The 22,372-nt window shown below is 42.9% G+C and overlaps 1 protein-coding gene across 1 annotated transcript in view; it reads right to left on the bottom strand.

The window, feature by feature from the left end:
- Positions 1 to 22,372, bottom strand: part of htr1e (5-hydroxytryptamine receptor 1E) — a 28,640-nt gene that overhangs the window by 2,809 nt on the left and 3,459 nt on the right. The window lies entirely within an intron of this gene.

Raw genomic sequence — 22,372 nt, 5'->3', positions numbered from 1 at the left:
GTCAACTTGTGGGGACAGGGGGCGGGGCTAAATAAACCTGAAAACCTTATCAGTACAGAGAGATAGAGAGAGATAGCGTTAGCACAACCACTAACACTGTGTCAGCCACTGCCAGTTACAAGCTAACAAACAACATAAACAAATAAAAGATGCTAACTATGCTAACCGTTCTGATGCGTCTGCTAGTCTCTGGTTCTGGTCTCAACAGACTCCTCATCTGAGTCTGGGTCTGACTGAGGCTCAAACATGTGGCTGAGTCTCTCTGATGTTTCCTCCTGTAACCATCTTGATACTCTCTGTTCTTTCACCTGTCCACCTGGAGACAGCAGGTGGTGGGCGGGGCACAAGAGTTTAAAACATGTCCAGAGGAACTTTAAAAATACATTTTCCAAGGGTAGTTATGTGAGTCAAATCCAGTGAGTAAATCCTGATGTCTTGTTATTTTCTTTCTCTTGGACAACAAAAAAGTTGTCGAATGCACAGAGGTGATACAATTAAATATGCTCAATATCTTCACAAATACAGGCACAAAGGACACATACAGACTCAGACTGGCAGCTATAGCTATTTAAGACAATGTGTTTCAGGCTTGGTGTGTTCCTCAGGCAGCATGACAGGGCTGATGCTGGTGTCTCTCTAGAAGTGGAGAAAACGCTGACATAATAATTACATCCTATCAAAATACAACACAACACAACAATAGTGGGATGAGGGAAGATTGACATACAAATTAATTAATTAATTAAAATAATGAGCTTACACTTCAGACACAGAAAGACAGGGAGAGACGGACAGAGACAGGCGGACACAGAAAAACACAGACAGACAGAGACAGACAGACAGACAAACAGACAGACAGACAGACAGACACAACACACACACACACACACACACACACACACACACACACACAAAACTAGGTTTTTACTGGTACGACTCTAAAAGAAATAAAATTGTCAGCATTCAGTTCACCTGTATGGTCTGGTCATGGTGGATGGAATGAGGGTGTAATGAATGCTGTGGCCTGCAGGGGTTGCTAAAATGTCAGAGATCAGACATCGTGAAGCAGGCTGAACAGCCACTGCTGCATTGTGTTTTCACTTTTTTGTGAGTAAAAGAGACAACTTCATCAGTTCCATATATGTTTAAGAGTCTGTCAAAAAGTCAATAGTTTTATTATGGAGCTAAATGCCGTTTTGGGACGAGGGATCTGCCTGCAGGGCTTCTCCCTGGAGTCGCTTCTGGTGCAGTCAAGTGAGAGAGGTCCGGCTGCTGCCTATACCAGTGCGAGCCATGCCTACCTCACAGGTAAGGGAAATGGCTGGTTAACATTTAAGTCACTGTTTCAAACTTAATTCATTGTCTGACAACAGAAACAGAAAAACATGTATGAAAATGCTGTATATGTGAGCACAGAGAGGAGGGGAGAAGCAAATGTTAATGGGCTGAAACCAGCAGATACTAATGCCTCATGAATATGCTTATTGGTGTATTGCATCATCTAGTGACATGTTGCGGCTTTTCAAGCATCTTTAGCTACTTTCCATTGAAAGTAGTTTTCAACTACGTCTGCATTCATTCTACTACGCACATTGACCAAACTCAGTCCAGACATATATTAGGTTTTGACCAAATCTATCATAATTCTATGAGCTATAGACCATATCAGCACAGTGCTACTTTACATTAATTCTGGCTACAAACATTGTTTTTTTAAACATGTTATGTGAAAGGCAATTCTACTCTGTAGTTAATAAATGTAAAACAGCTGTTACCTGGAAAGTAAGAGAAACAATCAAATAGAACAGAACAGCGCACTTGTAGTAAATGGACTAAAGCATGAAAGCCACTTAAATGGTTTCAGTGGTCAGGTTATTGTGTGTGTGTCAGGGGTTTTGAGGTAAGTAGGACCCAGCCAACACATTGGGGACGGTGCAGACAGGTTTATTTGACACAAGATCCAGAGAACAACAGAGAGACAACAGGGATAAACAGACGAACCGACAATGACAAAGGGGAGCACAAAGACTATATAGACAAAGGAGGCAAGGGTGATTGCACACAGGTGAAACCCATTAGGGCGGGGCAGACAATCACCACACAAACAAGACCAAGACAGGAAGCAAAACAGTGATACACACAAGGAAACCTTATTACAAAATAAAACAGGAACTGAGAGAGTCCAAAACAAAACTAACAAAAAGTGTCTCCCATAGCAAACCATGACAGTGTGAAGCTGTTGTATGCTTTCAAACATTTTTAAATGGGATTTTTATATTAACAATCAAATCTTAAGCCTCTGCTTAAGGTGTCTTGTTAAATCAAAAGCTCAGTCTAAAGTAAGGATCATGATCATATCCTGATCATATTCTTTTTCTCCTGGTGTTTATTTTCATTTTATTCTATGTTTATTTTCCTACATAACAGAGATGAACTGTGCACACTTAGGCAACACTAACCATACATTAACATTTAAACAGCTCACAAAATAATCTTAAATCAAAGTCCATCTTTTTGCTTTCAACTGCATCTCACAGTCTTCATTTACACCTGCTGCTTAAAACCAATTATTGAGTTTTTATTCCGCTACGCCAGTGACAGTCAGAGCTGGAGGCATATTGCTTTTTTGGTTGTCCACCTGTCCATCCGTCCCTTTTGTATATGACTCTGGATAAAAAACTAGTTTGAAACTAGTCTGAGTGGAGGAGGCAGACAGCTGATTCTAGTCAATGATAATTGGGGTAGTGCCCTTTAGTTGTCTGTATATTGTCAGTGTCAGTGTGAATCTGTGAACCTCCAGCATTAACCAAAGACTGAAAGTCAGAGCAGCAGCAGCACATTGATCAGCATTGTTGCTAAAAGAGATGTAAAACCACAGGAGGCACTCTTTGTGTTTTTCTGCAACAGTAAAAAGGTTTGCCCTCACTCATGTAAAGAGAAGTACAACCAAACAAAAGAAACCATGTGGTGCAGGGGCAGATCCAGTGATGGCGTGAGAGAGAAATGATCATTAATGCATTCTGGATGGACTGTCCAGGTGCATCCAGGTACACTAATGTAAACTCCGCCTACCAGGACGTGAAGTAGCAGCCAAGGAAAAGACACAACTGCTGAGGCACACTGAGGGAGGGGGGAGGCGTATTGTAGTGGACTGGGTGTGCTGGAGCAGCTGCGTGGTGACTGTTACTGACAACAGCAGCTCAGCAGCAGCTGTCTCCATGGACATGGTTGACTGCTGTTCCTGTACAACCTCTAAACACACATCAGCCGAATCACTAATCAGAAACAGGTGGGCCAGGGCAGTGGCATGCTGGGAATACAGCCAGATCCACAGGGACAACACAGCCACAGGAGACTAATTCAGACACAGATAGCTGGAATGAACTCTTTAGTTCCCACTAAAATCCCATTTAAATCTTAAATCTCAGGGTACCACTTCATAATGAGTCACATGAGTCTTACATTATCCCAAATGTTTCCATCAATTCTCAAACCAGAGAAATCTGTGATTTTAATCATGGTAACGCTCCGTGTCATTGGTCGCCTGTCAGTGACATCATATCCTCTATGATCATGTGTCAGTGTGTTTGTCTGACAGAAGCTCAACATTGACTTTTGTCTAGTTTTAAGCCACATGCACTTTTGACACCTTGGTGGTTTTCAGCTCTATATTTGAACCAGATGAAGGATTTTAGTCGTCGGACGTCTGGATCTGAAATTATCAGAGAAACAAGCTGAGGAAATGTTAGACAGCTCAGCTCCCAGCTGCTGGAGACCTCCGGTCCTGTGTCACTGAAGAGTGTCTGTGAATCTCTGATTTTGAAAGTCAAACTGTTTTCTGGGTGTTTGTACTGGTTTGAATCCCCTGGTGTGTTTGTTATGGAGAGGAGGACACCTCTGTGGATAATTCAGCTGCTGGTAAAAACCTGCTGAACATCTGGTTCATTAGTTATCACAGAAACAATCAGAACAAAGGTTAGCATCGATCTCAGCTCCAACTCTTCCCTGAGTCTCTGTCCTCCGTACAGTGTCGCTCAAACACTGACATTAAATGTCAAACTGCTTTATTCAGTGTTTTTTATGATTAAAATCACCGGGTCTGTTTGATTTCCAGAACCACTGACACTGAAGGATTCCAAACTGAGAGGAGCTTATGGTAATGATGGTGAAGACGACAACTCCCATGATCCCACGCTAATTCTTGAAGTCACCCAATGCTGTCTTTTGTTGTTGTTTTCATTGAGAGACATCTAGAGGCAGAAGTGACAGACTGTGTTTAAGTCTTTAATTATGAATGTAAATGAGTTTTTAATAAATGGATTTCAGTCCTGATGCTCATTTAGATATTGAATATGTGGTAGACTCATGGTGATACCAGTCGTCTCAACAGCCTGCAAAACAGATCCTGAGCTGACCTCATCAACAGTCTGATCTCTGTGGAGCATCATGTCTCAGCCTCCTGAAGAAATGTGGCTTCTAAAAACAAGAGGAAAGGGCAACAGTATGACACCCAATTTTTCCCGAAGAAAGGTGGATGTAGGCCGTGAGAGGTAGAAATGAACCTGTTATCTTTGCCCATAGAGGAATAGACGACATATGTTCCCCTAACATGAGTTACTTATTATTTTCACAGAAAATTCTGTAATAATTTCTCCTCTTTTACCAAACTTAGCAGCTGTTCATACTAAATCGTCCCTGCCTGGTGCCACGTTCAACAGATGCAGCTTCAAGCTCAGCAGCCCTTACCTCAACCAACCCTGCAATCAGCATAATTGCAGGAGGGTCATGGTAAATGGACTGCTCTTATATAGAGCTTTTCTAGTTTTATCAACCACTCAAAGCACTTTACACTACAAGTCACACTCACCCATTCACACACACTTTCATACAGCAGTTCTACCACACACACATGATCGTACATTGATGGAACAGTCATCAGAGGCAATTTAGGGTTCAGTATCTTGCCCAAGGACACTTTGACACACCGACTGGAGGAGCCGGGGATTATATATGTGTATATTTAAGTTATATTTATGTTAAATCAAGATTATGCTAAGAGAAGTTTCCCTTCAAGAATTTTTCCATTAAAAGGACATTTGAATTGTAAAAGAGGCCTTTAGCATATTTCTTATAGTGAGGATCATGTGCTTTGAATGCTTGTCGGCACAGTGTTATACTCTCAGGGTTGGTGTGGCCTGTGGTGGTGGGGCCCAATGTGATATATTTTCATGGGGTCACTCCAGATTCCCTGGCGGGGCCCCTGTCTTGCAGTAAACACAGCTGAAAGTTCTCTAAAGACCGTGTGGACCTTTAAGCTCAGATTATTTATCACACAACAGGTGTAATGGAACATCACCTCTCTGGCGGGGAAGGAGCGGGAGCTTGTGGAAGAGGTTGAGCAATACTGGCTAGATATAGTCGGCCTCACCTCGACACATAGCGTCAGCTCCGGAACCCAAGTCCTTGAGAGGGGCTGGTCTCTCCTCTTTGCTGGAGTTGCTCCGGGTGATAGGCGGAGGGCCGGGGTGGGCTTTTTGGTGTCCCCCAGGCTCTCTGCCTGTATGTTGGAGTTTACCCCAGTGGACGAAAGTGTTGCGTCCCTGCGCCTCCGGGTCGGGGATCGGGTTCTGACTGTTGTCGGTGCCTATGCGCCGAACAGCAGTTCAGACTACCCGCCTTTTTTGGAGTCCTTGGGACGGGTGCTGGAAAGTGCCCCGAAAGGGGACTCCATTGTCCTATTGGGAGACTTCAACGCTCACGTGGGCAATGACAGCGTGACCTGGAAGGGTGTGGTGGGGAGGAACGGCCTTCCCAATCTGAACCCAAACGACATTCAGTTATTGGACTTCTATGCTAGTCACAGCTTGGCCATAACTAACACCATGTTCAAACATAAGGATGTCCACAGGTGCACTTGGGACCAGGACACCCTAGGTCGCCGGTCTATGATTGACTAGTAGTCCTATCATCAGACCTGCGGCCGCATGTTTTGGACACTCGGGTGAAGAGAGCAGCAGAGTTGTCAACCGACCATCACCTGGTGATGAGTTGGATCAGATGGCAGGGGAAGCCGCCACGCACACCTGGCCGGCCCAAACGGTTTGTGAGGGTCTGCTGGGAAAGCCTGGCGGAAGAACCCGTCAAGATGATTTTCAACGCACACCTCCGGCAGAGTTTCGATTGCATCCCGAGGGCGGTGGGGGACATTGAGTCCGAATGGGCCTTGTTCCACTCTGCTATTGTTGAGGCAGCTGTTGCAAGCTGCGGCCGCAAGGTAGCTGGGGCCAGTCGTGGCGGTAACCCCCGTACCTGCTGGTGGACACCAGGGGTGGGGGAAGCCGTCAGGCTGAAGAAGGAGGCCTACAGGGCGTGGTTGGCCTGTGGGTCTCCGGAAGCAGCTGACTGGTACCGGCGGGCCAAGCGAAGTGCAGCCGCGGCAGTTGCCGAGGCAAAAACTCGGGCATGGGAGCAGTTCGGTGAGACAATGGAGGAAGACTATCGATCAGCTCCAAAAAGGTTCTGGCAAACCGTCCGGCGCCTCAGGGGAGGAAGGCGGCAACTCGCTCACACTGTTTACAGTGGGGGTGGGGAGCTGCTGACGTCAACTGAGGATATAGTCGGACGGTGGAAGGAATACTTTGAGGAGCTCCTCAATTCCACCAACACGTATTCCGTGGAGGAAACAGAGCCAAGAGACCTGGGGATGGATGATCTAATCTCCGGGGCAGAAGTCGCCAGAGCCCCGAGGGTTGATGAGATCCGCCCTGGGTATCTCAAGGCTCTGGATATTGTAGGACTGTCTTGGTTGACACGCCTCTGCAACATTGCGTGGACCTCGGGGGCAGTGCCTCTGGAGTGGCAAACCGGGGTGGTGGTCCCCATCTTTAAGAAGGGTGACCAGAGGGTGTGTTCCAACTACCGGGTACCAGCCTCCCTGGTAAGGTCTATGCCAGGGTACTGGAAAAGAGGGTCTGGTCGATGGTTGAACCTCAGATCGAGGAGGAGCAATGTGGTTTTCGTCCTGGGTGTGGAACTGTGGACCAGCTTTTCACCCTCGCTAGGGTGCTGGAGGGAGCATGGGAGTTTGCCAATCCAGTCCACATGTGTTTTGTGGATTTGGAGAAGGCCTACGATCGTGTTCCCAGGGGCTCCCTGTGGGGGGCACTCCGGGAGTATGGGGTGGATGGCCCCTTGTTAGTGGCCATTAAGTCCCTGTACCAAAGGAGTGTGAGTCTGGTTCGCGTAGCCGGCAGTAAGTCGGACCTGTTCCCGGTGAGGGTTGGACTCCGCCAGGGCTGCCCTTTGTCACCGGTTCTGTTCATAACTTTTATGGACAGAATTTCTAGGCGCAGCCGGGTGGCGGGAGGGTCTCGTCTCTGCTTTTTGCGGATGATGTGGTCCTCTTAGCTTCATCGAGCGCCGACCTTCAGCTCTCGCTTGGGCGGTTCGCGGCCGAGTGTGAAGCGGCTGGGATGAAGATCAGCACCTCCAAATCTGAAGCCATGGTTCTCAGCCGGAAACGGGTGGATTGCCCGCTCCGGGTAGGGGGGGGGAGATTTGCCTCAGGTGGAGGAGTTTAAGTATCTTGGGATCTTGTTCACGAGTGAGGGTAGGATGGAGCGGGAGATCAAAAGGAGGATTGAGGCGGCATCAGCAGTGACGCGGGCGCTGAATCGGTCCGTTGTGGGGAAGAGGGAGCTAAGCCGGAACGCGAAGCTCTCGATTTTCCGGTCGATCTACGTTCCAATCCTCACCTATGGTCATGAGCTTTGGGTAATGACCGAAAGAACGAGATTGCGAATAGAAGCGGCCGAAATGAGTTTCCTCCGCAGGGTGGCCGGGCTCAGCCTTAGAGATAGGAGCTCGGTCATCCGGGAGGGAATCGGAGTAGAGCCGCTGCTCCTCCATGTCGAGAGGAGCCAGTTGAGGTGGTTCGGGCATCTGGTGAGGATGCCTCCTGGACGCCTCCCCTGGGAGGTGTTTCAGGCATGTCCCACCGGGAGGAGGCCTTGGGGCCGACCAAGGACACGCTGGAGGGATTATATCTCTCCGCTGGCCTTGGAACGCCTCGGGATTCTCCCGGAGGAGCTGGTGGAAGTAGCTTGGGAGAGGGCTGTCTGGACCTCTTTGCTGAGGTTGCTGCCCCCGCGACCCGGATCCCGATAAGCAGGAGACGACGAACGAACGAACAACAGGTGTAGACAGTTATGTTGAAATGTAGTCAGAAACTGAGCCATTGATGTGAGCAAGAATGCTGCTGTACCAGTTACAAATGGAACATACACTGTCTCTCTTTACTCCAGGGTTTAGACTCTTGGGTTGAACTTGTTTGAACTCACAAGGATGCAAGTCAGAACTTAACATACTCTGTAATGAGTGAAGCATTTAGTCTTGGGTTTCAGCTGTTCAACACACACAGTACATGAAGTCAGTTAGTGTTAGAGTGATTGAGATTACTCAGTCATAAAATGAGCTAAACAAATGTACAGTCAATAGTAAAGTCTCACCGGCTGGAAGCAGTATTCGCGATTCAGATCTTGGATCGTGATTCTACCCAAAGTGATTGTCATATGATCTTTTGGCCAGATCACACACCCCTATCCTGATGTGTTTAACCTCCTCCCTATTACCCATGCCTCCCTTGTGTATTTAAGTCTCTAGCCATTTCTCAGTCTGCGTCCTCATCTGAACTTGTGTTGTAACTGTGAAACTTCATCAGTCACAGCCCAAGTACTGTTCTAATTCAAAGTCCACATCCAATCAATTATCTGTAAGTGTTCTCACTCCGCAAAATTTATCAGGGATGCATCGATACGTGACCTGTGTGGACTTCGGACAGCTAAGAATCCCAGAATGAGTTTCACACTAAACAGCGGTAATGCTGGGGATTCAGAGCCGGGTCAAAGCTGTAACAGTTTTAATCCTTGGACTGTAATCATAGTAACCATTCAGATGTCGAATTTGTTATCAGTTTATCCAAATAACGCCTGCTTGGGAATTTGCACTGGTGTTTTTTGTGATGTGAGGACCCTTCCACGCTCTTGCTAAGCATGGAAGTGGTATAGTGATTATAAGGGCCTTCTGTTGTATCTCTTAAGGTGGCTATTACACTTTGCAATTTTAGACTGTACAAGATGGTTGGGCAGCTCACCATGCTGGTCCAGACTGAAATATCTGCCATGTCCCCTTCATGATAAATTGTATTCAGTGATCCCTGGACTTTTACTCTAGCGCCATCATCATGACAAGCCAAAATTCCAGTTTATGCAAAAGGCTAGTATTGACAGTTTATTGATCAGCCTCAGTTTGTGGAGTTAATTAGCAAATGACAACATGCTAACACGCAAAACTAACACCTTTTTTCCACCAAAATTTGTGAGTATACACATACTTTTTTAAACACAGGTAAACCTGCTAATAAAAGTTGATTATCTTCTTTTCCCCTGCCAGTCGAGTTTGTCTTTCTGTTCGGACTGAGGACACACACAACTGCAAGGAGTGATGTCATCACATGCACTTACAGAGCACACACACAGACACAGTGGAGAGAGAGTGAGCTGCTAGCTGCTGTGTAAACTAGTAAAACAGATGTATTAGTGTCAGAGTCTCTGTGTGAGATGCTTCCATCAGTGTTTGTGTGTTTTTAAAACTTATTTCTGGGCTGCAGCTTCACTCTCAGAGGAAGGTGTAAATGCAGTGTTGCACAGTCTGTAACAGATTGTGGCCCAAACAGTCTTTTGAGAACGAATGTCTGCATTGTAATGCTTACAGAATAAAATAATCTTAGTTGTGATGTTTTGACAAGTCCACATTTTCAGCTCAAGGCCAAGATGATCAGAAAGCATTAATAATCATCACTGGAGTGACCGTGATCAAGGCTGGTGACTTTTAGCTCAGCAGTTGTTAGAGACACTATGAAGGTCAGACTCTCATATCCAAACGGAATGTTTGAGGTGACAAGACATGTACACAAATGACTAAGAAGGCTGATGATGCCTTCACGAACACCCACAGATCCAGCCCACTCTCATTGCAATGCTGATCACTACCTTCCAGCAGTAATCCTTCCCTTTGAAAATGTGCCTTATTTTCCTGCAGGATACCTTATTGGTTTTCTTCATGTAACAAAATGCTTTTACATTTATTCATTTGACAGATCCTTTTGTCCAAAGTGATGCACAACTGAGGCACCATCAGAACATCATCTTCTTATCCTGCAGAAAAATACAGAATGGAAAAACCAGACATTTGAAGAAGATTTTGTGTAAAAGCTGGAAAAGCTATCAATGTAAAAGTGTATCAATAAAAGCAAAATATGACAAAATGCAATGCAAAACAGAATTAATCATGTGATGTACATAAAGAAGCATGAAACTTAAATGTCCACTAAGGAGACAAAACACATGTGTGTTGAGCGATAAGGAGATAGTAACGTTCCTCAGATTGGTTAAATGAATTGAGAATAAGAGCCACCAGCACTGTCTTTACAACAGTAGTGGGTGGGAACATTTCTTGATTTCTGTTAAAATCTGTGCTTTGCACGTACAGATGGAGAAGGGCTGAGAGGTAAAAAAAAAAAGAGAGAGAGCATGTTAGGTGAACAAGTTTTCTCTGTAGGTATTCTGCTGACTAACCACCACTGAGCGAACACACAAGCGGCTTTTAAAGAGAATGGGAGCTGGCACTCTGATTGGTTTATTGGATGTTATTTCCAAAACACTCCCATGATTAATTAAGAGTTTAAGTATAACCCTTTTGAACCATGTGCCTGGAGTGCCGTTAAAATAGCAAAAAAGACATGGATACACCATAAATGCACCGGTGCCACATGCTTTTGATCGTGAGCTTTGGATCGTAAAAATAGAGCCCCTAAACCTTAAGGACTGAATCCAGACAGGTGTGCAAATTATACAACGACATTTGGGAGGATCGACTTTTTCTTAGGGGCAAAAGGGAGCCCAGTACCGTGCAGGCATGTGCTTCAGTGAACTTACAGTGTCTCACTTGTTTAACTAAAGCTGTCAAATAAATGTACTGCAGTAGAAAGTACAATATTTCCCTCTGAAATATAGGAGTGGAAGTATAAAGTAGCATAAAATGGAAATAATCAAGTAGAGTACAAGAATTTACTTAGTTACAGTGCTTAATTAATTTCAATGACCGTTAATACAATACTTACTAATACACCTTAAGTGCACATTGATTTTAATATTGTTCAGTTACCCAGAAGAAAAGAGTGTAGCCAACTACTTTCAATGGAAAGTAGCTAAAGCTGCTGGAAAAGTCGCTATATGATGTACTGCACAAATTAACATATTCATGATGTCATTGCATGGTATTTGCATTACGCCTAGTTTCAGCCCTTAAACATTTGCTTATCTCCTCCTCTTCGTGCTCAGTATTTTAATACTGCTGAATTCAAAATAAAGCTGTTCTCATTGACACGTTTTTCTGTTTCTGTTGTCATGACAACACCTGATATTTTATGATCCACACAAGTTGATTACCATGTTTTTACCAGTGTTTCAGTTGACTTCCTGATCTTTCCTCTTCACTAGAACATTCACTGTTGTTGTCTGCAGAGAGCATTATGGGTATGGCAGGTTTTTTCACTTGTATTTTCTTTGCAGCTGAGTTACAGAAATAGTTGCTTGTCACTCCAGTCAATCCATATATAAATCAGAGCAGTGACAAACCACGGATAGGCACTGACACTGTTAATGAACCATATCCTGAAGATCATTTATATCACCTAAGATATATTTCATCAGTTGAACATGAATGTTCCCGGGGCGTCGAGTAGCTCAGTTGGATGAGCATCCGCCCCTCGGACAGCCCTTAGCTGCATGTCATTCCCCCTCTCTCTGCCTCCCCATTTCCTGTCTCTCTCTATTATATCTCTATCAATAAAGGCACAAAAAAGCCCGAAAAAATAAATGAAAAAAAAAAAAAAAAGAACATGAATGTTCCCATCATCTCTCAGTATGAGCTCTATTTCTATAAGACGTGAGAATATTTTAACAGTTAAGCGTGTAGATACTGCCCAATAGTTCCCTTCACTCCTACACTCTGCTGTTGCTGTCTGCATACAGATGAATTGTACTGATTCTAACTTTTATACCTGTACATATTATAAATATTGTGAATACAAGTGGTCCTTGGATAGAACCCTTTGTCACACTTGTTAACGCTCATAAAGCTGCATTAATAACCATCAGCCACAACAGCTTGTGTTCTAACACTGAGATCATTTGTAAACCAGTTGTAAAATTCCTCATCAAATCCAGTAAATTGTCAGTGTTTCCAAAGAATCTGAAGATCGAGAGACTTGAAAGCCTTAGATAAATAAAAAAATGGCAACACAACAAACAACACTATGTCCTGATCTAAGACCTGACCGATAAGAGTTTAAAGACACTGTCCTCCTGTAAAAAACGAGCCCATAGGTTGTCCCATAGTTACCTTTTTTTCCTAGGCGACATCTAGTGGTCATAGTAATGATGACAGGAGCAAAGGGAAAAGTGCAGTGACGTAGTATAAAGAGAGACTGTGGTGGAAGGATGAATATGACACAGGAGGGCGACGTTTGATTCCAATGTGAAAATAGCTGTTTATGTTGTTTCTTTTATCCATGACCGTTCAACAAAGTTTTCCGAAACCTAACCAAGCCATGACCATTATTATAGTTCATATAGTACAGTTTTTTCAAATATACAACCTGATGAAATAGAGTTCATTGAATGCATCACTTATACTCTTTCCAACTGAGCTGGTGGAACAACCTTGAATGAGTTCACTGGGTACAGATGAAGTAGAATTATGTGGTAATGATTTAACCATTTTCCTTCTGGGTTTCATTTACTTTCAGGTGGTGCACACACATAAAATGATGATTTGGCATCAGTATAATGCTGATATAATCGCCCATCAGCAGAGATTTAGTTATTCACGCTTTGCTCTAGGTAGCATCCAGAGGGGGACAGAGTCCACAGCTCCATTACTGGAGTCAGAGTACAGCTCCTCCTGGTCAAATATGACTCCAATACAAGGGAAAGTTGTTCAGTCACATTTTTTACTGGAGTTAAAGTATGTTAAAAATACTGAAGTATTCGAAAGTAATTTTTTTATGTCAACACATTGTTCTATTGTTCCACATTTACAGAACCTGATGACTCTGAAACAACCTACTTTCTGACTGACTGACTGACTGACTGACTGACTGTAGAACCTGTAGAATAAAAAGACTGTAGAATATGATACAAATACCGTAGACATGGACATAAAAACCCAACTGAATCAATTTAAGGAGCCATTGTTGTTTTCATTTTATCTTTTAGTCAGTGATGTAAAAAGTAGTAGTAGTAGAAAGTAAATTAATTTTTCTTTATTTCTAAAGTTTCAAATACAGACTTCAGATCAGACCATGGTCTCTGGTGAAGAATCTTCTGCTTCATCTTTATCTAAGGTCGCCATCATTAGGACACTGACAGGTTCAAACATGACTGACAGTGGAAGAGTAAGCTGTGATAACTCTAACCCTAACACAGTGTATGGTCACATTTTCAAAATAAAATAAAAATTCATTCACTGAGTAAAAGCTCTGCTCCAAAGTAAGAGTACTTCATAGAAATGTAGTGGAGTCAAAGTACAATATTTGTGTGTAGTGGAGTAAACATAATACTCAAGTACAGATACCAGAAAAATATACTTAAGTACAGTAATTAAGTCCGCCTATGGTAGCATCCCTTTCACGTAACAATACCAGTGATTGTTCCTGTTTCGGAAAATACTTCAGCCCTGAATCATTTGCGGAGCTGACAGTGGGGGCTAATACTCAGCTGTCATCCCACCTGAAAAATGTAATCGTGTCATCTTTAAACACACCTGCAATTTAGGCATTGGGGCACCATTCAGCACACATGCACAGTCCATCCTGACCTGATTCATCTTTGAAATTCAGTAATGACAGAGTTTAGTGTGGTGAAGTGAGAATCCTAAACATTTTACTGAAGGACAGAGGAAGGAATTAATGCAGAGCAGGTGATAAAGGCAGACAGGGGTCTGACACCGAATAAGGTCGGTATGATGGAGTGGTGAAATGACAGGCAAGAGGAAGTGATTAAAGGATGGGTCACATAGAGCTCCATTTAATTTCACATTCACTTGGACGTTTTGACAAGCAGACTCCATCAGCTCGAGGCGCAGAACAGAACAGCTCTGCTCAGTCTAAATGGACAGATAAGAAATCACATGACAAAGAGGACATTAGGTCTGTCATTATCTGAAAAAGTTTTACTTGTGCACAAGAAATATTAAAATCTGGAAACTGGAAAGGCCTCAGACTTGAGATTATGCCTTAAATCAATTCAGGAAAAGAAGAAAAGGCTGCGATGTTTTTGTTTGTATTTTGGTGAGCCATGAAGTTTTCTCTTAGAAGATGGTTTCAGACTTGTTTCCTGATTCATCTCTGGGGGTACAAAGAGACAGAATTTCTTATAAATAACAGTCTAAAGCAAGCAAGCATGTCCATGTCACTTTTGCTATTTTAACGGCAGAAAAAACAATCTCTGCGCCAGGAGCAAGGTTTAGAAGGGTTGTACTTAGTCTCTTAATTATTCATGGGAGTGTTTTGTGCGTAACATCCAATGAACCAATCACAGTGCCATCTCCAATTCTCTTTAAAGGTGTAATGTGTAAGATCAGGGCAGAATTTTAGTTTAAAATGTTCAAAAAATGAACTAACACTATCAATAGTATGTGAAGGAGCCACAGTGATGATGTCATGACCAAGACTTCCATTGTATTTCAGAGATATCTACTGAAATGAGCATGCTAACCAACTAGCTGCGTCCCGGGCCGTGTTGTAATACCACTTTATGCCACTAGATGCTGTGTGAGTCAGTGTAGCATCTAGTCTGCCCTCAGTCCCACGAAGAAGAACAGCCTCCTCCGGAGCTTGAAGTTACACCATAGCCCCGACTAAAAAAAGAAAAAAAAAAAGCTGCCGACGAGCATCACAGAAACGCAGAGATGGCTTAAGTGCTTAGAGAGCGATCTTTATCTCCATTCAGAAGGACCGCTCGGACAAGAAACCACAAGCAAAACATGAGTAAACCCTGGTGCGGCCTCCCACCGCTGGAGACAGCTCTGAGTAAAGAGATGAGGTTTGATGTCGAGCTGCAACTTTTCTGTTAGACAGGTGAGTAACATCTAATGTTGGTCTGTAGTGAAAAGTATCATTAGTGCAAATGACAAACCGCACTGACAAACACTTCAAGTGGCATAAATGTATGATTGATGATGTCGACAGATGTTTCAGTGATTTTGTAGAATTAGCTTGTTCCAGCAGCTGTTGTCAAGATAGTCAGTAAATTTTCTTTTAAAGTAAGACAAAGAGACTGTTTGATCCAGAACCAGCATGTTCATGATCCACTGTCTATTACTGTATTTATTTTAGCATATTCATATCTATCCCTAATATTTGTTATACACACACAGCAGACCCAACATGTTTGAATATAAAGAGCTTGTATGATCTAAACTAATTGTCCGATCACGTTTGTCTGTCAGGACCAGAAGTCCAGTCCTGTCTCCTCAGTGATGGACCAGCACCTGCTTTTTCTTCTGCGTCTGGTTTCATCAATCAACAACCACATTACAGTAACACCTCAGAGTATTAACCCTGCACAGAACACATATTGTCTGTACTGTGATCTTTTGCACATCCTGCTCAGCAGGAGTTTTGTCAACATAGTTACAGTTAGTAGTTTGTGTAGTATTTTTTTCATTGTATCTATGTATATTTATCTTTTTGGCTGTTGCAGTATTTTACCTTTTTATTTAGCTAGTTATTTCCTATAAATGAATTAATTGTATACTGCATCAAACACAAAGCTAAACACCTGACTTTCTGATTCTGCCTTTGTGATGATGTCATCATCCCTTCCTCATGCTGCTGTAGCCTGACACCCATGTGTCATGCAGTATCCCCTTGCCTTCATATTTTTATTGGTAAATAAACACATACTGTTTGTATTAGTTAGACAACAGCCACAGGAACAGGCTAAACTCTACTAAACTGCTAAAACATCTGTCGACATCATCATCATCATTTATGCCACTTGAAGTGTTTGTCAGTACTCTTTGTCATTAGTTGCACTAATGGTACTTTTCATGACAGACCAACATCAGATGTTACCGACCAGTCTAAAAGAAAAGTTGCAGCTCGTCATCAAACCTCATCTCTGTACTCAGAGCCGTATCCAGTGCTGGGAAGCCGCACCAGGATTTACTCGTGTTTTCTTCTTTTCTTTGCCGATGAACGTGGTTTCTTGTCGGAGCAGTCCTTTGGGATGGAGATAAAGATCGCTTTCTAGGAGCTTCAGCCATCTCTGCGTCTCTGTGATGCTTGTCGGAAGCTGTAGTGTAACTCCAAGCTCTGGAGGAAACTCTTCTTCTTCATGGGACTGAGGGCAGACTAGACGCTACACTGACTAACACAGCTTCCACAAAGTGGTATTACAACACGGGGCAGCACCTTGGTGTATTGCTGTTATAATGGTTCAGTGTTTCACACAGAGTTAGTCTCTGTTTGTGATCAGTTGATTACATATAGTCACTGAGCAGTGAGCCTAGTCCTACTCAGTGAGCTCAGTCCTGACAGGCAGCAGCTCTGTGTGAATCAATGCTCTGGTCACAGCTCTACAGAGAAGTCACTGCACAAATCACAATGTTAGAAATCTTTTATGTTACATTATGAGAAGTGTAAAGAAATCTTCTGTTTATTATGAAACTGGATGAAAAAAGTGAGACTATGAATGATGATGATGGAATGGAAACACTGTGGCACACCCTCACCCTCATTTTAAGACCAACACACCAAAGCCCTTATTTACTAAAGGTTTGCGTGGCACATGCTGCCCATTTAGTACGTTTGCCTTAATGAATATGCAAATGGGGCATTTCTGCCCCAGTGTGCAAAATACTGGGAGGAGAAAATGAAAATAGGTTAATTTAGCACATGCATTGCAATTTACCAAAAAAGTATATACGTAGGGAAAGTATATAGAGTAAATACATTTGAAAGGAAGGTGCTAATCAGCTCAGCTGCTGTTATTGCGGTGAGGAGTAGACATAAGCACAATGAAAGATTACGTAGAGAACAAGTTTTTCTCACTCGTATTAACATTTTTGGAATGACAGAAAGAAAAATAATTCAGACCTATCGCCTATCCAGCAATGCCATTTTGGAGCTGTTGGATGAACTAAGGGCTGATTATCGAGCCAGTCACAAGGAGGAGTCACGCAATACCTGCCATGCCAAAACTTCTTGCATCTGTGCATTTCCTCACGTCTGGGTCATTCCAGCGTACTGTAGCTGTTTCTGCTGCAGGGTATCAGGTGTATGTCCCAAGTCCTTAATGCTATGTTACGCAGGATGGGCAGGTGTCATGGTCTGATGAGGCAGGGGTGAGGGGGAGAGACTCAGATGCAGAGGAGGAACCAGTGTGAAAGAACTTATTCAAACAAAAAACCAAAGTCCATGCAGATGCAGATGCAGCAAACCTCATAACCAACAATGATCCCACAAAGACAACACAGAGCAAGGGCTTTTTAAAGGAACGGAACTGATTAGCGATGGAGAACAGGTGGGGAAGCAGACACAGGTGGGACACATCAGGGATGATTAACCAAAGGAAGCAAAACTAGAACTCAGACACTGGGGCGACACGACTATCAAAATAAAACAGGAAGTGCATGGGGAAACAGAGCACAAGACAGGGAAGACTAAACTAGACACTAGAAATACCCAAACCAGAAATACTCAAAACCCAAAACACAGAAAACTAAATCATCAAGAAAGTCCAAAAAACCAAAACCCTGACGCCTCCAGGCTGAGACCATGACAGCAGGTACATAAAGGACTGTACTGTGTGCAACCTGTTCCCCCCTCAAACACTGAGCATGTGTACAGGAATCGCAAGCACACATACTCATTAAATGTGCAGGTTGTTTGTGACTCCAAAGGTGTCATAACAAACGTGGCCAAATATATTGGGTCAGTACCTACACGATTCCTTTATTCTGAGGAAGTGTTATTGTTGTCGATTATATAATTAATACTTTGTAAAATCAGTCCTTTCATAAAAAAAAAAAAAACAAGAGCATGTACTATGTCATATTAGTTCATATTTTTTATGTTTTTAAGGTGATAGTGCTTACCCCCCCTACACCTCCTCCTCCTGACTCCTGTGCTCAACCCGACCACTCCAGGAGAGAATCGATACAATGTGGCCCATATACGCACGAGGAATATTGTGGAGCCGGTTTCGTTGTTTGGACTGCATTGGAGGAGACCACTGACCAGCCCAGAAAAAGTGGCCCACATTGTAGTTGTCTGCTGTATGTTGCACAACATTGCCAAACATCATGTGTTGGAGCGTGATGCCATAGAAATGAAGGAGGAGAATGACCACGGGCCACGTGTGGGGCAACAACCCCAACCTTATGGCGAGATTGCAGACACGCATCACTCTGATTCAAAGTCATTTCTCATGAGCTGTTTGGGGTATGCATTTATTTTTTATTTTCATTCAATAATCTTCTTTAACGCAGAACATTCACAGCCACTGTAGCCTAAAGAAAATTAAAGATGACATTTATTATGTCTTCCTATTTCCCTGTTTTTGCCAACATTACATTTTTAACTGGGGTTTTTCTTTAGTGCAGGCTGCTCCTCTCCTCCCTCTCCAGTCCCCAGCTGCTCAGCTCTGGGACCGCTGGGATTGAGAGACCTCACTACTGCCTGTACCCCATCTTCCATCCCTCTCGCCAGGGCAGCGCTGACCAGCTGCTGAGTGTCCCGCCTGAGCGCTCGTGCCATACAGGACCCAGCTCGCACCTCCTGCGCAATGGATAACAATCCATCCTCAAGGGCTGCAGACTGATCTTTTTTATTCTTCCTGCAGCAACTCCTGATCAGTGTCCTGATAAACAGCGCTCTTGAGACTCTGTAGGTTTGTCTGTTGATTTGGGCTGATTTGAGGACTGGGGGGTGGGGATGGCCGAACTTCTGGATTCTCCCGATAAAAAAAGGACAAATATTTAGTTTGAAGGTTAAATTGTAAGGACAACTATATTCGGCAAAAGACTGCTGTGGGAGGCACATTAATTTTTTGATTTGGTAGATAATATTAAATAAATTATAAGTTACTTATTGTGCACCTTACTTGTTCTGCAGTTGGCTCTCGGGTGTCATATCGTGGTATCCCAGTTACCTGCATCGCAGAGGGGCATCCCTTCCTCGCCCCTTTACCTGTCTTATTTTCTGAGGTTTTATTATAAGACCATTTTTTTCTTTTGTTCTCCGCCCTATATCTTGACATTTTCTCTTAACTTCATCTCTTCTTCTTGTTTTACCAACTGCATTTACTTTCTCATAGATACTCTCCCATATAGCATTTCTTTTGGTAATATTTAGATTTCTTTGCTGCAGCTCAACATTATGTTTATTTGCCTCTTCCACTTATACCTCTAACTCCATCCGATTGAGTTTCATTTTGCATTTGCGGCCATCCTGCTTTCCGTCCAAACTCTCTATGGTGGAAACCATTAAAACACACAAAACCATCATTTCAATACTGCTGTTTGCACCTGTCGTCACTTACGCAATTATTCTAAGTTGATCACCCTCAAAACGTACACCAACCAAACGTGCAATATGTTACAATGAACACGCAATTTAGTAAATCAGGCTCCAAGAGTATTTGCTATTCAAACAACGTGGGCGCTGGACGGGAAAATGACAACTGTGTCAGTCTGAAACTAACAAAGACACTTGTGTTGTGCTTTGCGCCAGGTGTGACAAAGTTAACAGAGCCCTTTATGTGAACTTTGACTGGATCTAACCTACTCTAAATAATATTTTCATATTAACAATGGATGAAATGACCAGAGAGAATTATCACCGACTTTTCAGTTCTTCTCACCTCTTTGGAGCTTTCAGCTTATTTGACCTTGTTGTTTTGGTTTTGCAGCCTCTTCTCTCATCAACCCTGTCTTATAAACCCTCTGTACACCGCCTCAACAGCAAACAGCCGACACACACAGCTGCAGACGAGCTGCTAAAAGACTCAAAGCAGAAAGGAGAGTGATGTTGGTTTGATGTTTGTCAGCTGACAATAAACACAAAACCAGAGTAATATTAATGTTTGTCTGTCTGCTACAGGTGCAACTGTTTTCCAACAAGTCATAAGGTGTGTTAGTGTTAGTTGTGTTTATAGCTTGTTCTGCCTTTACAGTGTAATAACAGCCGTTTCACTACTGTAACATTACAGTGACACTAATACATGAAGCCGGGATAATTTAGACACAAATCTTTAATGATTCAATATCTATGGAATATTAGATTGAAAATATTATTATTACAAGAGAGTGGACATTTCTGTTGTAGGTTCTATTTGCTGTGAAACCTTCTGTGAAGCTGAGTGTAGTTTTCTCATGGTGGGTCCTGGTTGATCTTTGGGCTTCCAGCAGAGGCTAATATCACTCTTTGTCACTCAGACACTGACTGACAGTTGCCTTCAGGATGTAATTCTCACTGTGATGGACGGGTCGGCGCTCAGAACTCTCTCAGCACAGACAGCTGGCAAGGCCAAAATAAATCCACCTATCATTTTTAGTGAAGCAAGAACATCTATATTTTCATTTTAGCTTCAAGTTAATCCGTGTTTTCTCTTACAGTCAGTCGGTCAGTCAAACACTGAGGGAGGTTTTCTGAAAATTCGTTTTTTACTTTGATTTGTACATTTCTGTTTTGAACAGAGAGACAGAAAGAGTGTGACAGTGAAAGGTTTAATTACTACTCTTTCTGCCTCTAAGTGTCTCTCAATCAAAACAATAACAAAAGACGGCGTTGGGTGACGTCATGAAAGCTTGTTTCTCTGATAACTTCAGATCCAGACGTCCGACGACTAAAATCCTTCATCTGGTTCAAATATAGAGCTGAAAACCTCCAAGAACCATACAAGACCATTCAGAACCATCCGCTAAATTCACTGTTTTTGTCCCTGACAGGGGCATAAAGGTGAGCCATGAGAAGGTGCGGAGCAAGAAGAGCAAGAAGAAGGTAAAAAAGAAGCCAACACCAGTGAATCTGCATGTCTGCACACTCTCTCTCACACACACACACACACACACACACACACACACACACACGGAGCGAACAGCAGTGCAGAGAGACTGCACAGAAGCAGGTGAGGTAAAGATAACTGAAGATTACTGGAGCTGACACAACTAATACTGAACTTTACTAAGGAAGTGCAATAAAAAGTAAAAGGCCAATATGAGATACTTTCATCTATTCTGTCCGCTGTCTCCCGGTGTCTTTACACAACATCACGCTGGTTAAGCTACGAGTGAAGTGTGATGAAAAGCTGAAGGAAAGCTGTCTGTGTGTAAGTCTAACTAATTATCTCAGTTCACCACGAATCTTAAAATGTGGCAGATTGTTGGAAATTGAGCAACTGGCAGAGACAAACCAGAACAATCGATTCACATCCTGTTGTGAATGTATTCTTTTTAAAAAGAGCCAGCAGTAGTGAGAGCTGGATCAATACGTGTATGAATAAAGTAAAGATAAAATCAGCTGGTTAGTGTTTCACCAATGTTATTTTGTGATTATTATTTTTTATGGCGCACAGTGAGATCAGTCACACACATGTGAAGGATTGCTTCATGTGTAAGTGTCTGTTCATTGGTCGACAGAGCTTGTTAATGTCTTTAGTATAAAGTCATGAAGTCGTCTGTGCTGCCTGAGAATTTACACTGAAGAAGTGTTTGAGAAAATCTTTATGAACTTATTGATCATTGATCATGCCACAGTGTCATTTAGATTTTCTGGAAGAAAATTAATTGTTTAGATTAATCAACTATTCAATAAAGTAGTCCACAGATTGATTGATAGAAAAATAGTTGTTAGTGGCAGCACTAAAGTATGTAAATATGAAAGTTGGCACTGGCAAGTAGAGAATTCAGTTTAATGAAGGCAGAGATGCCAATATCTGGGTCCCATGGGAAACTTCTACAGATGCTTCACATCTGTACAGCAACTTGGAACATGTCAGGTAGGTTTACCTGCAGGGAGATTAACATACTTGGATTTTTTAATGTAATTTCTAATGCAAATGTCATATAGTAAGAATATGTCCTCCCTCTGTGTCAGATCAGTATGTTATAGGGTCTCAGAGGCTGCCATGTTAAACTCTATACAGTATGTAACAGTTTGTATAAGAATGGAAGTGTCAGGATCTTAGTGTTTTTCTGTCTGGAGCTGGGCGGAGCTGACCTGCACACCTGCCAGCCGTCAGTAATC

This window comes from Seriola lalandi, unplaced genomic scaffold (assembly GCF_002814215.2).
Source record: "Seriola lalandi dorsalis isolate HSWRI2012SDOR001 ecotype SW California unplaced genomic scaffold, Sedor1 jcf7180002054423, whole genome shotgun sequence".
In the NCBI taxonomy this organism is placed as follows: domain Eukaryota; kingdom Metazoa; phylum Chordata; class Actinopteri; order Carangiformes; family Carangidae; genus Seriola; species Seriola lalandi.
Note: the sequence above shows the minus strand (reverse complement) of the source record. Positions and strands in the feature narration are given on the sequence as shown.